Source organism: Aegilops tauschii, chromosome 1, assembly GCF_002575655.3.
Source record: "Aegilops tauschii subsp. strangulata cultivar AL8/78 chromosome 1, Aet v6.0, whole genome shotgun sequence".
NCBI classification, from domain to species: Eukaryota; Viridiplantae; Streptophyta; class Magnoliopsida; order Poales; family Poaceae; genus Aegilops; species Aegilops tauschii.
In genome coordinates, this window is record NC_053035.3 from 58,384,240 (window position 1) to 58,402,424 (window position 18,185).

Sequence of the window (18,185 nt, forward strand, 5' to 3'; positions counted from 1 at the left end):
AGTTGACTAGCTCGTTGATCAATAGATGGTTACGGTTTCCTGACCATGGACATTGGATGTCGTTGATAACGGGATCACATCATTAGGAGAATGATGTGATGGACAAGACCCAATCCTAAGCGTAGCACAAGATCGTGTAGTTCGTCTGCTAAACCTTTTCTAATGTCAAGTATCATTTCCTTAGACCATGAGATTGTGCAACTCCCAGATACCGTAGGAATGCTTTGGGTGTACCAAACGTCACAACGTAACTGGGTGGCTATAAAGGTGCACTACAGGTATCTCCGAAAGTGTCTGTTGGGTTGGCACGAATCGAGACTGGGATTTTTCACTCCGTGTAAACGGAGAGGTATCTCTGGGCCCACTCGGTAGGACATCATCATAATGTGCACAATGTGACCAAGGAGTTGATCACGGGATGATGTGTTACGGAACGAGTAAAGAGACTTGCCGGTAACGAGATTGAACAAGTTATCGGGATACCGACGATCGAATCTCGGGCAAGTAGCATACCAATAGACAAAGGGAATTGAATACGGGATTGATTGAATCCCCGACATCGTGGTTCATCCGATGAGATCATCGTGGAACATGTGGGAGCCAACATGGGTATCCAGATCCCGCTGTTGGTTATTGGCCGGAGAACGTCTCGGTCATGTCTGCATGGTTCCCGAACCCGTAGGGTCTACACACTTAAGGTTCGATGACGCTAGGGTTATAGGGAATAGATATACGTGGTTACCGAATGTTGTTCGGAATCCCGAATGAGATCCCGGACGTCACGAGGAGTTCTGGAATGGTCCGGAGGTAAAGATTTATATATGGGAAGTCCTGTTTTGGTCACCCGAAAAGTTTCGGGTGCTATCGGTAATGTACCGGGACCACCGGGAGGGTCCCGGGGGTCCACCAGGTGGGGCCACCAGCCCCAGAAGGCTGCGTGGGCCAAGTGTGGGAGGGGACCAGCTCCAGGTGGGCTGGTGCGCCCCCCACCAAGGCCCAAGGCGCAGGGAGAGTGGGAGGGGGCAAACCCTAGGTCCAGATGGGCCTTAAGGCCCACCCTAGTGGCGCCCCCCTCTCTTTTCCCCTTGGCCGCACCCTAGATGGGTTTTGGGGGCTGCCGCCACCCCTGGGGAGGGAACCCTAGATGGGGGCGCAGCCCCTCCCCTTCCCCTATATATACTTGAGGTATTTGGGGCTGCAAACACACGAGATGATCTCTCTCTTGGCGCAGCCCTACCTCTCTCCCTCCTCCTCTCCCGCGGTGCTTGGCGAAGCCCTGCAGGATTGCCACGCTCCTCCATCACCACCACGCCGTCGTGCTGCTGCTGGACGGAGTCTTCCCCAACCTCTCCCTCTCTCCTTGCTGGATCAAGGCGTGGGAGACGTCACCGGGCTGCACGTGTGTTGAACGCGGAGGCACCGTTCTTCGGTGCTTAGATCGGAATCAACCGCGATCTGAATCGCTACGAGTACGACTCCTTCATCCGCGTTCTTGCAACGCTTCCGCATCGCGATCTACAAGGGTATGTAGATGCACTCCCCTTCCCCTCGTTGCTAGATTACTCCATAGATTGATCTTGGTGTTGCGTAGAAAATTTTGAATTTCCGCTACGTTCCCCAACACTTTGGCATTGATTTGCTGCGGGAAACAAGGCGATGAGGACGACAGAGCGGCGAGAAGAGAGACGAGTCGCTGGCAAGGAGGGCCCGCGGCTATTTCGCGGAAAAAACGATTCGCCCGGCGCCCCCGGGCGCCCCCTAGCGCGTTGGGTTCGGCCTGGGTCCGCTGGCGCTAATTTCGGCCCAGGCCGGCGAAAATCGGGCTCCTGGGGGCGCGACTTGGCCGTTTTTTCGATGAAGGCGCGAAAAAATCGCCTGGGGAGGCCCTTCTGGGGGCGCGGCTGAAGATGCTCTCACAGACAGCGCGACATGGCATATGCGTACATTGTGCAAGGAATTTCTTGTTGTATTACTTAGGGAATTTTCACTCAGCGTATTCTCGAGTAACCAGCTCTACATATCCCACTTCCCCCTAGAGAAGAAAAATGACCTGTATTTACAAATTAGTTTTTTTAGAAAGTTTGGCCAAATTCCAAAAATTTAGATACCTTTTGGTAAATTTAAAATTCCTTTGAATAATTCCAGGTGTTATTTTGACTAGTATTGTAACGCCCACGATGCGGCTATATCTCCCACGTGTCGAGGCACGACTTAGAGGCATAACCGCATTGTGGTTTTGTCGCAAGAAGGGTCATCTTCACACAATCCCATGTAATGAACAAGAATGAGATAACGAGAGTTGGCTTACAATCGCCACTTCACACAATACATAAATATGATTCAAACATCATCCAAAATACACACATAGACCATCTACGGTCAAAATCCAAATGAAAATAAGATAATCCTAAATGCTAGATCCCCGATCGTCCCAACTGGGCTCCACTACTGATCATCAGGAAACGAAACATAGTAACGACCACGTTCCTTGTCGAACTCCCACTTGAGCTCGGTTTCGTCATCGGCACTGGCATCGTCGGCACCTGCAACTGTTTTGGTAGAATCTGTGAGTCAGGAGGACTCAGCAATCTCACACCCGCGCGATCAAGACTATTTAAGCTTATAGGAAAGGATGGTTTAATGAGGTGGAGCTGCAGCAGGCACTAAGCATATATAGTGGCTAACATACGCAAATGAAAGCGAGAAGAGAAGCAACGGAACGGTCGTCATCTAGTAATGACCAAGAAGTGATCCTGAACTCCTACTTACGTCATTCATAACTCAAACCGTGTTCACTTCCCGGACTCCGCCGAGAAGAGACCATCACGGCTACACACGCGGTTGATGTATTTTAATTAAGTCAAGTGACAAGTTCTCTACAACCGGACATTAACAAATTCCCATCTGCCTCATAACCGCGGGCACGGCTTTCGAAATATAATACCCTGCAGGGGTGTCCCAACTTAGCCCATCATAAGCTCTCACGGTCAACGAAGGATAAACCTTCTCCCAGAAAGACCCGATCAGTCTCGGAATCCCGGTTTACAAGACATTTCGACAATGGTAAAACAAGACCAGCAAAGCCACCCGAATGTGCCGACAAATCCCGATAGGAGCTGCACATATCTCGTTCTCAGGGCACACCGGATTGTCCAAGCTTCCGATAGGCGAGCCCAGAGTTGCCCCTGGTGGCCACCGGAGACTGACAGGTTGGACCAATACTCAGAGGAGCACTGGCCCGGGGGTTTAAATAAAGATGACCCCCGGGCTCACGAAAACCCGGGGGAAAAGGCTTAGGTGGCAAATGGTAAAACCAAAGTTGGGCCTTGCTGGAGGAGTTTTATTCAAGGCGAACTGTCAAGGGGGTCCCATAAATCACCCAACCGCGTAAGGAACGCAAACTCAAGGAACATAATACCGGTATGACGGAAACTAGGGCGGCAAGAGTGGAACAAAACACCAGGCATAAGGCCGAGCCTTCCACCCTTTACCAAATATATAGATGCATTAATTAAATAAGAGATATTGTGATATCCCAACATATCCATGTTCTAACATGGAACAAACTTCATCTTCACCTGCAACTAGCAACACTATAAGAAGGGCTGAGCAAAAACGGTAACTTAGCCAAACAACGGTTAGCTAGGAAAGGATGGTTAGAGGCTTGACATGGCAATATGGGAGGCATGATATAGCAAGTGGTAGGTAGCACAACATGGCAATAGAACAAACAACTAGCAAAGCAAAGATAGAAGTGATTTCGAGGGTATGGTCATCTTGCCTGCAAGGGTCTCAGAGTTGTCGAAAGCTTGATCCTCGTAAGCGTACTCAACAGGTTCCTCGTTCACGAACTCGTCTCCCGGCTCTACCCAAGACAAGAACACAAGCAATGGAACCGCAATCAATCACGAGAAATGCACAAGCAACATGATGCACAACATGTATGATATGCGAGATGTGATATGCGATGCATATGCGTGTTCCGGAGGAAAAATGATGAACAAGGCAGTAACTTGGCAAACCAAGCATGCCACTGGAAAGATGAGAAGATTTCGGTTGAAATCGATATAAAGATCACCGGAAACGGATGCACGGTTTGCAAATGGCAAGCAAAACAAGAATGACACGAATCTGCGATTAACAGCATGATAGCACTTAGAATCCAAAAATAACAATGCTACAGCACTCCAACATAGCAACAAGGCATATGGCAGTAATCTACAGGAAATGCTTGACAAAAGATGAACACTGAGCTACGGCTAGATCACAACATAACAGGCTCAAAAAAGCATGGCAAAAGTGTAAAAGATAGCAGGTTCACAGACTTGGTGAAATTACTGGACATGGCTGAAACAGCATCAGGTAGCAATGTTTAGAGCATGAAATCAACATGCTACAGGAACTTAACATGGCAAAACAAGGCATGGCAGTATTTTACTAAATGCTTATGACAAAAGTCCCTTACTGACCATAATCCAAAAAGGACAAGAAGATATGATGGCAACCATGTAAACATAGCAAGTTTCGTTAACAGGTTCCAGACAGCAGAAAACAGAGCATGGCAGAAACAGACATTATGAAAGCATCTTTGTGAGCTTGATGCACTCACCACAATGCAATGCATGACAAAACAAGCATACCTACAGCAAGATGGCAAGTTTATGAAGCTACCCATGGCAAAAGCAAGTACATAGCATGTATGAAACAACTACAACAAGCTTGGAAAAATTGAATATCATGTTAAGAATCTGCCAGAAATATTTTATAGCAAAAATAGAGCAAGATTGAGTCATTCTATGGCACTCCATAATTGCAAACAACGGAATGAATGGATCAATTACAACAATATATCAAAGCATCCTTACTGAAAATCTCCAAAAGGAGCATGGATCTCTCTGTAGCCACATGGATACATAGCAACAAAATAAGAGCAGTCACAGACTTGGTAAAATCACCAAGTCCCTGAAATCAGAAACATTACGGAGCCTAGTTTACATGCTTGTGCTAGTCACCATAGAGATCACAAAAATACATGGCATACACCTCTGTAAATATGGCATGTCATACAACAAAACACATGTAGAGCTGATGCCCATAGGATGCACAGATTAAATGCAACAAAAATAACAAATCCTCAAGGTCTGATAAGTAACAGCAGATAACAGCAACTAGCACTCTTGCACCAGAGATTTGGGCATCAAAACGGACTCAAATGAACATGGTGCAATGGAACAAAATGAAGAGCATCTCGAGGCAAACATTTCGATATATTACACGCGTGAAACGGAGCTATATGCAGAGAGTTATGATGCAATGAACATGAACATATATTATAAAAGATTACGGGACTTGGAACAAATCGGGGAAGGGAAGAAGTCAACCTCCGATGGATCTGGATCGGGCCGAGCTCGCCGGTCTTGGGCTCGGGCTGAGCTCGTCGCCGGAGTTGCCGAAGACGGAGGGGAAGAGGAGGGCGGCGAGGAGGAGCGGGGAGGAGGCGCCGGCGGCGGGGAACGCGGCGAGGAGGAGCGGCGCGCCGCGGGGAGCGGGCCGCGGCGGCGGACGGCGGAGCTCGCCGGCTCGGGCGCGGCGGCCGGCGAGGGCGGCGAAGGGCGGCGGGGAGGGCGGCTCCGCGGGAGCGGGTGGCGGCGCGCGGCGATGGAGGCGACATGGGCCGCGGGGGCCGGCCACGGGCCTCGCGGGCTCGGCGACGGCGCGGCATATGGCGCCACGTGGCAGCCTCCGATAGGCTGCGGGTGGCGGCGGTTTTCGTCCGGCGCCGGGCGGACACGTCCGTCGCGCGGAGGGAGAGGCTAGGATTTCGGGGATCCGGAAATTTTTGGGGAGGCTCACATATATATATAGCTATAGGGAGCTGGGAGACTCCAAATTGAGCACGGTTTTCGCCCACACGATCGTGATTGAACGACCTAGAGTATGGAAGTGACTTAGAGGGGTTTAGGGCTGTTTGGAGGGGGGTTTTGCTACAACACACAAAAGGACTTTGCGGTTACCCGGTTAACCGTTGGAGTACCAAACGACCTCCAAATTGAACGAAACTTGACCGGTGGTCTACCGGTAGTATACCAAGGCCACTTGGCAAGCCACGGTCCATTCCGAGAACGTTCAACACCCGCTCACGAAAAGAAAACGAAAAGGGGTGCGCCGGAGGAGGTGGGAGTGCCGGATTGCAAAACGGACAACGGGGAAAATGCTCGGATGCAAGAGACGAACACGTATGCAAATGCAATGCACATGATGACATGATATGAGATGCATGACATGAACAAAATGCAAAACGGAAAACAAAACCCGACCATGAAGGGAATATCATAACACATAGCCGGAAATGGCAAGAGTTGGAGTTACAAATATGGAAAGTTACATCCGGGGTGTTACAAGTATAATTGGTAGCTGGTCCCATCGCTGGTCACCTGTTATTTTTCCCAACCCCCCAAAATGTTTGTATTACTTACATAAATTTTCATGAAAGTGTATTCAATTTGTTTGAGGTCAATGTTATAGATTAGTTGTTTATCTGATGCGGGGCTTATAAAAGTTACGTATTGACATGGCTCAAGATAAAATTCACAAGTTTGAGAAGAAAAACATACAATTAATTCCATGGCAAAAAAGAAGATAAACTCGGTACAATCCAGATTTATTAATACATGTGAATTCAATACAATACCAACATACCAACTTAAGGCAGTGAACAAATCCACCAAAGGAAGTACAAACTATAAACATGCAATAGATTGATACATATTTCTGTTCCACCTCTTAACTTCTTACATACTATTAGAGTCTTCAGTATACGTATCATGTCGTTCTTCTTCTTCATCCATCCACACGAGAGGACTAAAATATATATGTGAATCCTGAATTCACCGCTGAGAATAATTTGGAACCTTGCCTAACAAACTAAAATTTCAGCGTGTCAGGTTTCAGCGGAGCCACACACACAATATATGCAATAACTATAGTTCGTATACCTAGGTTGGCTTGTTTTGTTGTGTGCTGCTTGATACCTTCAGCGGCGGTGTGGAATGCTTGTAGCTTTAGCTGCTGCACCTGCACACATGCAAAATTACAAGAGACAAACATTAGAGAATCCATTGACTATTTGGTCATGGAAGAAAAAGATTAGCTGAAGTCTTTTGGAGAACAGGGATGCTAAAGCTAGTTCAAAAGGTGGGCAGGGAATCGAAACAAGTCCGACGTGGATGATGGGGCATGCATGCATGCACACGACGATCGAGTATGTAGCTCAGTAGCTGCTCTTGCTTGGAGACGTAATAGTAAGCTTGAATGTTTGAGTAGTTGAGTATACTAACCAGTAGAAGATGCCTCTGCCGGCTGTGCAGGTGCTTTATGTGGTGTCACAACTGCACGGCAATATCAATCAATTAGAGAGTAGTATACGGATACGATCAGTTTAACCAGTTGCATGCATGCATGGGATTAAGATGTTAGGAGGCTGGCTATGCTTATCAATGTAACATGAGACAAATTTGGAGAGGCTAGCGATGGTGATAGTATCCAACAGGATGAATACCTTTCTTCCTGGCGTCAGAATTTTTCAGTCCAGGCACATCTTTAGTATGCATCACTGCATAAAAAATAATTGATACGAAATTTAATTGGTTAAAATGGGACTGGGATAGTACTACTCAAATGAGCAATTGAGATCGGCGGCCGGTACTAACCATCGTCAGAAGGCGATGCTGAGCCACCTGGTGGTGCAACATACGTGGCAGTGTCATCTGAATTAGTTTTCAGTAGAGGCACTGCATATATATGGCGTGTCAGAAGATATAAATAGAGCTAGTCTGCATGCACGCAATATACTGTTATGATAAGTGGAGGTTAATTAGCTTACCGCCCTTGGTGGACATGTTGTTTGGACTTGGAGAGGCCTTGATTCTTAACTGGGCGTCTGCAGCAAGTTTGAGCTATTGATGGCCAAACGCTTGGGAAAAGTTCGCCTTTTATAGGCTTATAAGGATTGTGAAATCGTAGAAGTTGCATGTAATTAGGACGATCATGACGTCTCTCGAGGAAAAACTGTATATTCCACTCTATTTGCAGAACTAATTAATTGTGCTGATGTATACATTCTCATCGGTGGCAGTGTCATTGAATCTTTAATTTGATCTAGTTAGATTTGCTAGGATGTGCTCAGTCAAGAAAATTTATATCGCGTATGCAACCAGAAATTACACAGAATAAAACGGATAATTATTTGGAAGTGTATTAACAGTTTTTTCACCTTTCAATAATGCGCCTTATATAATTCAGTTCCGTGACAAACCAAGAGGGAAATGTACTATTTTCCGTCACATGTGGAGGTGATCCTGGTGTCCATAGTTCAGGATGGCAAATGTCCACCATATTTCACCTAAAAAGCAGACACGTTTCCAAACTGAAGAAAAATGTACTACTCCTTCCTTATACGCATGGACAAGAGGGAAAACATATACCATGGTATTGGCTTTTCATAGTTTAACAAAACATAGTAGAAACTGCATGCGGGTTCATTATTTAGGAAAACCATGTATTTCTCATGGTGTGAACATAATATCCTGCCATAAGGGTCTGGTCGTGTGTAATTTCCTTGATCTTGCCATCAAATTAGCACAAGTCTTAATGTAATAGCTCTCTGGCTAGCTAGGTCTTGATATTCTTCATAGACAGCTATTGGTATGCAGATGGTATAGATAACTGTCATGGCGCAATTTTTCTTGATTGGCTAGATGATGTGTACATATATGGTAGATGTTTCCTTGGTCGTTGCAGATCAGAGTAAAAATTTAATTTCTCAATACATCAAGTCAAGTCTTTTACGTGTAGAATTTGGACGGTATATGTTCATGATCATTAATTGGTCAGTTAGGGTTTGTCAATGTCGCTATCTTAGCAATGCCCCACAGGATAATTATTGAGTTGTATGAGAGAGAAATGAGAAAAGAGCTTGCCTTCTCTTAGCTAAGAGATGATCTCTCACTAAGAAAGATAAGATAGTTCTATCTGTTGTAAAAGATGGCATTTTTAGCTATATATATTTCTAGTTCAGTTTTAATCATTCCACAATTTTAGGAGCATGAAATATTAACTGCCAGATATAACACAAAGAGATAATTCATTGTACAATATGTTTCTATATCTAAATGACATACATGATGTAAGATGAGACAAGTGGTGACCTACCTAATGCCCCAAGTGTAATTAGTACTTCAAAAACTTTAAATATATATGATTTACTATATGTCTATAAAATATTTATTTAATACAAGTGGCATAATAGATTGAAAATGACATCTTTCTTCAATGCATGATGACATATTGAGGTGCCATGTTTACGCGTTCGTATTAAGGATCACCTACTTTAGTATTGAGTACTCCCTCCGTTTAGGTGTGTAAGTAACTTACGAAAACCAAATAATCCCAAAACACTTAGACACGGAACATTAACTCCCTCCTCGTTTCTTGTTTCGTGACATATCAACCAATAAGAGATGTGGGCCGTGCATGCTTTTAATGACTTGAATCTTTCAAACATGACATGCAGTGGTTAATTCATTGCATGCAATGCTATTAACTAGCAAAAAACATTAAGTTCTCTAACTAGCAAAAAAACATTAAGTTCTCTCATTTTTCCCTCAGCATTTGGTCGCGATGCACAACCTAAGATGACTTATACACCTAGACAGAGGGAGTAAAATAAATTACGAATGATAATAATTTAGGCTTATAGCCGTTGTCCCGTTTGCATCGTGGGTTCTGATCTAGTGGGCTTTCGCCTTTTTGTTTCACCGCTTCCTCCAACATCGGCCCCTTTCTTAAAACACCTGGACTTCCTGCGCATCCACATCATCGACGTCCCCAACAACAAATTGACCGCTCGGCTCCCTACCCTTGCTTCTAGGTTCCAACTCTGTCATTGTCTCCCACCATAGCACACATTGTTGACGGCGCACGCAATACTGGAGCAAAGCAAGAGGTAGCAGGGCTCCAAGAAGAAGGTGATTGCAACTTTGCAACTGCATCGCTGCCTACCTGCCCGAGCGCCTCACCAAAATCACCCTCGGCATCTTCTTCTAGATTGCGCGTATCTAGCTCATAGGCCTCTCCACCAGTTTTACATAGGTCGGTAACCTTTGCACGTTTCCATTTGTGTTTTCTGCTATATGTGTGTCAGGTTGGAGAACTCGTCACATCACCCTCCCCCAAGGTCCACCTTCCATCTCCATTTCTCCTCCTATCCATGGCATGTAATACGTACAAGGGTGTCCTGATCTTTCGAAGAGAAATACATGTTGATTTGGCCGGAGTTGACTTTGAAGATCCGACTAGAATGTGAGACGATGGTGCGCCTATGTAATCACTAAACTAACTCCATAATTTTTATTGACCAGGCCGGAGCACAATCAACATCACCATGAAGGTCTAATTTCTTGAAGCAATCGAACTATACTATGTAATCTGGATATTGTGAATATAGATAAAGTGGTCTTGGTTTGTGTTAGGCACAAACAAAGTACACACAGTTGCAGTTGTGTTGAGTATTAAATAAACAAATCCGACCTAAACGAACCCCTGTGACAATATTTATGGTGGGGCAGGGAAAATTTGGCTAGTCCTAAGAGCGGCCCGAATCCAACCCGAGGTAGGGTTTCTTCATGAATAAGGACTCTAGAAACCGCCTATGGTCATCTATTTCGACAAGGGTCTGGTTCAAATGTTAGGTGATGCAATACCTACAGAAACTTCATTCGACAACGAATCTAAAGATTTTTTTAGCATATAGCATATCTTTCGTTAGTCAAAATGAACAGAACATCCCTCATCGACTTATAAACCCGAATGGAGACAATAAATTGTGCGAATACTTTTCAGATTTTTTGACGCACCATATATAAATATGGAACACAACCTACTGCCACAACCTCTATGTCCATCAACTCCCTTTCTATGTAGTATTTGGCATCTTAGAAGACGAGAAGGAATAATATACTCGGCAGAACGTTCCCTAGAATGCGATTGGTCGATGGCTCCTTGATTAGTTGCATACATGCGACTTCTACTCCCTCTGTTTCTAAATATTAGTCTTTTAAGAGATCCCATAGTGGACTACATATGAAGCAAAATGAGTGAATCTACAATCTAAAATATGTCTATATACATCCGTATGTAGTTTGTAGAGGAATCTCTACAAAGACTTATATTTAGGAACGGAGTGAGTACAACTTATTATTACGGTTCATTTTTCCGTTTCAATAATGTTACATGATCGAGTCAATGCATGCTTTGTCGGAGAGGGAACCATCCAGTTGTCCATGGATCAATGGAATAAATACTGATTTGCATACCTGTTTTTCTACTGTAATAATAATCAAGCCAATAATAATAAAATTTCTCGGTCGTTGGCAATCTTTGCCCCATTAATTGATCTCAGCTGAACTTTCTGTGCTGAGCTGGTTGTGATTACTTCATACTCCGCGGCTGTGCACACGTACACACGTCCAAATTGATATACATTCCACTTGAACATGAGATACATTCCACTTGAACATGAGAAGATGGAGTTTTCTAAGTGGCCTCTACAACTTAGGGGCGTAAAACCAGGTGGAACGTATATGTATCTATTTGGACGTATGTACGTGTGCACAGCCGCGGAGTATGAAGTCAGCGAGTGAAATCACAACCAGATCAGCACAGAACCTTCAACTGAGATCAATTAATGGGACAAAGATTGCCAATGACAGAGAAATCTTATTATTATTGGCTTGATTATTGTTACAGTAGAAAAACAGGTATGCAAAGCAGTATTTAATCCATTGATCCATGGACAAGTGGATGGTTCCCTGTCCGACAAAGCATGCATTGACTCGACCATGTCGCATTATTGAAAAACAGATACCATGGTATTGGCTTTTCATGGTTTAACAAAACATAGTAATAACTGCGGGTTCATTATTTAGGAAAACCATGTATTTCTCATGGTGTGAACATAATATCCTGCCATAAGGGTCTGGTCGTGTGTAATTTCCTTGATCTTGCCGTCAAATTAGCACAAGTCTTAATGTAATAACTCTCTGGCTAGCTAGGTCTTGATATTCTTCATAGACAGCTATTGGTATGCAGATGGTATAAATAACTGTCATGGCCCAATTTTTCTTTATTTGACTAGATGATGTGTATATATATGGTAGATGTTTCCTTGGTTGTTGCAGATCAGAGTAAAATTTAATTTCTCAACACATCAAGTCAAGCCTTTTACGTGTAGTATTTGGACGATATACGTTCATGATTATTAATTGGTCAATTAGGGTTTGTCAATGTCGCTATCTTAGCAATGCCCCACAGGATAATTATTGAGTTGGATGAGAGAGAAATGAGAAAATATTTGCCTTCTCTTAGCTAAGAGATGATCTCTCACTTAGAAAGATAAGATAGTTCCATCTATTGTAAAAGATGGCATTTTTAGCTATATATATATTTCTAGTTCAGTTTAATCATTCCACAATTTTAGGAGCATGAAATATTAACTGCCAGATATAACACAAAGAGATAATTCATTGCACAATATGTTTCTATATCTAAATGACATACATGATGTAAGATGAGACAAGCGGTGACCTACCTAATGCCCCAAGTGTAATTAGTACTTCCACCGGTAGAGTGCGACCTCCTTGAACACACCCACGGACGGAGCCGGCAGAGTAGTAGATAGTCTAATATGGGTATCACGATATCCCGTCTTTGTTCTTCCACTCAGAAATTGTATGCAAAGCACAAACCATGTTTCTAGATACACATGACATGATAGTGTCCTGTGCAATGACGCCCCCCCCCCCCCCCCCCCCCACCCCCAAAAAAGCTTGTTGGACTGAAACGTTGACATTTCGATTAGTAATGCGATAACGGAAACTTTAAATATATATGATTTACTATATGTCTGTAAAATATTTATTTAATACAAGTGGCATAATAGATTGAAAATGACTAATATTTTTTCAATGCATGATGACATATTGAGGTGCCATGTTTACGTGTTAGTATTAAGGAAACCCTACTTTAGTATTGAGTAAAATAAATTACGAATGATAATAATTTAGGCTTACAGCAGCTGTCCCGTTTGCATCGTGGGTTCTGATCTAGTGGGCTTTCGCCTTTTTGTTTCACCGCTTCCTCCAACATCGGCCCCTTTCTTGAAACACCTGGACTTCCCGCGCATCCACATCATTGACGTCCCCAACAACAAATTGCCCGCTCGACTCCCTACCCCTGCTTCCAGGTTCCAACTCTGTCATTGTCTCCCACCATAGCACACATTGTTGACGACACACACAATACTGGAACAAAGCAAGAGGCAGTAGGGCTGCAAGAAAAAGGTGATTGCAACTCTGCAATGGCATCGCTGCCTACCTGCCCGAGCGCCTCACCAAAATCACCCTCGGCATCTTCTTCTAAATTGCGCGTATCTAGCTCATAGGCCTCTCCACCAGTTTTACATAGGTCGGTAATCTTTGCACGTTTCCATTCGTGTTTTCTGCTATATGTGTGTCAGGTTGGAGAACTCGTCACATCACCCTCCCCCAAGGTCCACCTTCCATCTCCATTTCTCCTCCTATCCATGGCATGTAATACGTACAAGGGTGTCCTGATCTTTTGAAGAGAAATACATGTTGATTTGGCCGGAGTTGACTTTGAAGATCCGACTAGAATGTGAGACGATGGTGCGCCTATGTAATCGCTAAACTAACTCCATAATTTTTATTGACCAGACCGGAGCACGATCAACATCACCAGTTTTTCATAGGCCTCTCCACCAGTTTTTATTTATTTTATTTTATGCTTGCTCTCCCGGTGTCCACGGAGCATATGCAAGCTCATGGGGCATATGTGTCCTCGCATTCGTGTGTGCACACACATGGACGTGTGCGTCTTCATGGAGAGTGTGATAGAGTTGGAGTGGAGTTCGTCCATGCACAAGCGCCCAGGTCATGCAGACAGACGCATCGGCGGTTTGCCATGCACACACGAGAGCCTGGAGTCATGCATCAGCACCCGGCCAACACGTACGCCTGAACTATGCACACACACCGCATCGGCTACATGCTCTGTCTCCCAGCCATCCGACGTCCATGCCCAGACACGGCCATGGACACCCTCGCACATATGCACTGATATGGACTTCATTTATGTGACCCAGCTATCTTATGGCGTCTACTCTGCCATCTAGTGGTCGTCACAGGGCACCAGATAAATATTCCTGAAAAAAAAGTTACCCAGTCACAAAGTATAATGGGTTACAGTCATTTTTCTCTGTGTAATTTCTTTAATATATTAATGTTTTTTGGAGGATCTTTAATATATTAATGTTGGTTTTCTTGTGTGTCATGTAGACTACTTTTGTAGAAAAAGGTCAAACGACACAATTTGTTCCGTATAATAGTGTGTATGTTTCTGATTAGTCATACCCTTCTTACTTGCAATACGTAAGCTTATCGCGCGCCTCCTCTAACCTGGACATGTTTGCATATTCTTTTGTCGGTTTTCTCCTTGTCGATTTGTTCATCCCCATTTACTTATACTTGACTTCCTTTAATTATACTATTTCTATTTGGGTTAGTACTATTTATTGAACATTTGAACCACATGATGTTGTCGAATATTAGCTCTATCATTATGTGTTAAAAAATTTCCGCAGCAACGCGCGGGTTATCATCTAGTTAAATAAATAAATCCGACCTAAACGAACCCCTGTGACAATATTTATGGTGGGGCAGGGAAAATTTGGCTAGTCCTAAGAGCGGGCCGAATCCAACCCGAGGCAGGGTTTCTTCATAAATAAGGACTCTAGAAACTGCCTATGGTCATGTATTTCGACAAGGGTCCGGTTCAAATGTTAGGTGATGCAATACCTACCGAAATTTCATTCGACAACGAATCTAAAGATTTTTTTTAGCATATAGCACATCTTGCGTTAGTCAAAATGAAGAGAAAATCCCTGATCGACTTATAAACCCGAATGGAGACAGTACAATTGTGCGAATATTTTTCAGATTTTTTGACGCACCATATATAAATATGGAACACAGCCTATTGCCACAACCTCTATATCCATCAACTCCCTTTCTATGTAGGATTTGGCGTCTTAGAAGACGAGAAGGAATAGTAATACTCGGCAGAACGTTCCCTAGAATGCGAGTGGTCGATGATTCCTTGATTAGTTGCATACATGTGACTTCTACTTCCTCCGTTTCTAAATATAAGTCTTTTAAAAGATCCCATTATGAACTACATATGAAGCAAATAAATGAGTGAATCTACACTCTAAAATATATCTATATACATCCGTATGCAGTTTTTAGAGGAATCTCTACAAAGACTTATATTTAGGAATGGAGTGAGTACAACTTATTATTACGGTTCATTTTTCCGTTTCAATAATGCGACATGATCGAGTCAATGCATGCTTTGTCGGACACGGAACCATCCACTTGTCCATGGATCAATGGAATAAATACTGATTTGCATACCTGTTTTTCTACTGTTATAATAGTCAAGCCAATAATAATAAGATTTCTCGGTCATTGGCAATCTTTGCCCCATTAATTGATCTCAGCTGAACTTTCTGTGCTGAGGTGGTTGTGATTTCACTTGCTGACTTCATACTCCGCGGCTGTGCACACGTACACATGTCCAAATTGATATACATTCCACTTGAACATGAGATACATTCCACTTGAACATGAAAAGATGGAGTTTTCTAAGTAGCCTCTACAACTTAGAGGAACTCTAGCAGACCCCGCAAAACACGCAGACCCGCAAAATTCCGGCGAGTATGCGGGCTTGGCCCAATTTTCCGACTAGAACAGAGCCCGCATACTCGCCCGCCTGCTAAATTTTTTGCCACGGCCCGCAAACCGCACGCCCCGACCGCTATAACCGTGGTTCCGCGACTCGTTTGCGGGTCCAAACCCTATCCCCCCCGCCGCCGAGCCACGCGATTCCCCTTCCCCCTCTCCACATTTGTCGCCGCCGCCGACCACCGGCCCGCCTGCAGCCGCCATGTGGGGCCGAATGTGGAGCAGCACATCCGGCGGTGGAAGGGACCCGGAGCGCGAGCGGCGCATCCGGTCGGACGCGCGAGGAAGCGCGACGCCCGGAAGTGGACCAACCGCGGCATGTCGCCGCCGCCGAGCTTCCAGCGGAGCGAGACGGAGGAGTACGGCCGCCGGCGCGCGTCCTTCTCCTTCGCGAGGTCTTCGTACGCCGGGAGCTCCTCCTCGTCCTCCGGCACGGGCTTTCTCCCCGTGAAGAGGGAGTGGTCGGAGGACGAGGAGGAGCCGACGCCGTTCGCCTTCGTCCCCGTGAAGGAGGAGCCCGAGGAGCCCGCTCCACTCGGCCGCCGCGGAGTCGTCGGGCTAGAAGACTACGTCGCGGACGTCGACGCCGTTGCGGCCGCCATCGACGAGCGGAGCTTGCGCGAGGAGGCGGAGCGCCGGCGCCATGCCGAGGAGCTCGAAGACCTCCAGTGGCGGCAGGCGGTCGCCGCCAACCTCGCGGCCAAGGAGAAGGCCGAGGAGTGGCGCCGCATCCGTGAGAAGCAGGCGGTGAAGTACGTCGACCTATGCAGCTCCGGCGAGGAGGATTGAGCGTCCTTCTCGTCCACGGCGTCGTCCATTTGCCGCGACCTCGCCGCCGTCTGATCCGAACCCCTCTAGTACTAGTTTAACGTAGTATGTAGTATAACTATGCTTGTAGTTTGTTGATCATGTGATGAACTATGTTTGTGCAATTTCTCCCGCGAAAGTGGTTTTTCAAATTATGCAGGTTTAGATACGGTTTCTGTTCGGCTGCGCAAGTTTTCGACCCGCAAACACGATCTTCGTAGAACCGCAAACGCGTTTTGCGGGTGAAATTTTTGCGGGTCTGCTAGAGTTGCTCTTATGTAGCGATCCGACCTCAAACGGTCAAATCTCTGTGTATAAGTGTCATCTCTGGATCGGTAATGTTGACACACACAGTACTTGAAGGATTTATAACAAAGTGCAATCACACACTTATTACATCGAATGTCTCAAAAGAGAACTTATTACAATAATATGGCTTAAGGCCATCTAAATAAGATAACTGCGGAAGCATCAAAGGTAAATGAGTCCATCAACTCCAACGGCATAGCTGAGTGCACGACAATGACCTAGCGCACCTTAATCTTCGTCTCAAAAGTCTGCAACATAATACGTTGCAGCCCGGAACGGGTTAGCACATGGAATATGCTTGCAAAATAACACGGTAGAGCAATGAACAAGGTAAATGCTAACACTACATGCATATATGGCTGGTGGAGGCTCTATGGTTATCATGTTTTTGCGAAAAGCCAATTTTTCCCTACAACAAAGGAATATATATTTTGTTTAACTATCATGGTAGTTGATAAACATTGGGAAGGTTCCTCCAACTCAATCCCAATTAAACAGTATTAATATTAATAACCCAACAAATTAATTTAGAGTGATGAGATCAACATGATAATTCAAGAACTAGATACTCAAGATGTCCATAACCGAGGACACGGCTAACCATGATTAGTTTGTACACTCTGTAGAGGTTTGCGCACTTTTTCCCACCACACTCGATCTCCTCCGTTGAATTTATCGCATTACATGATGTTTGAGAAACGGATGATTGAGACACAGTCTTTCCGAAGCATTAGCTCTTTACTCTGGGTAGACAGTTACACCTACTTTCCCCTACATCTGCTAGCCTACCACTGAAAGAGGTCACACAACATACTCAACTATGCCAGAGCCCATAATGGCTTGTGGCTGCACACAGAAGTTTCTAGCATGAATAATCTTATGATCCCTTTGAGCCTGGGTGGCGAACCATAGGATGATCACACTGGTACTCCGGGATATCCCAGACAACCACTGGGTGCTCCAGGGTGCCTCAACCAATCCACCGAGATGTGTGTTTAAATAGCCACCATAAGTTAACCATTAATTAACAACTCTCACATCTGTCAAGGATACACTCAACCAATCCACGTCTACGAGCATAGCATAGCAGTATAAGCATAACGTAGAAATAACTCCCAAGGTTTGATAATAAGGACAATAGGTTCAACCTCATCATCTACTTCCCAATACCCACATGTTATTAATCCTACT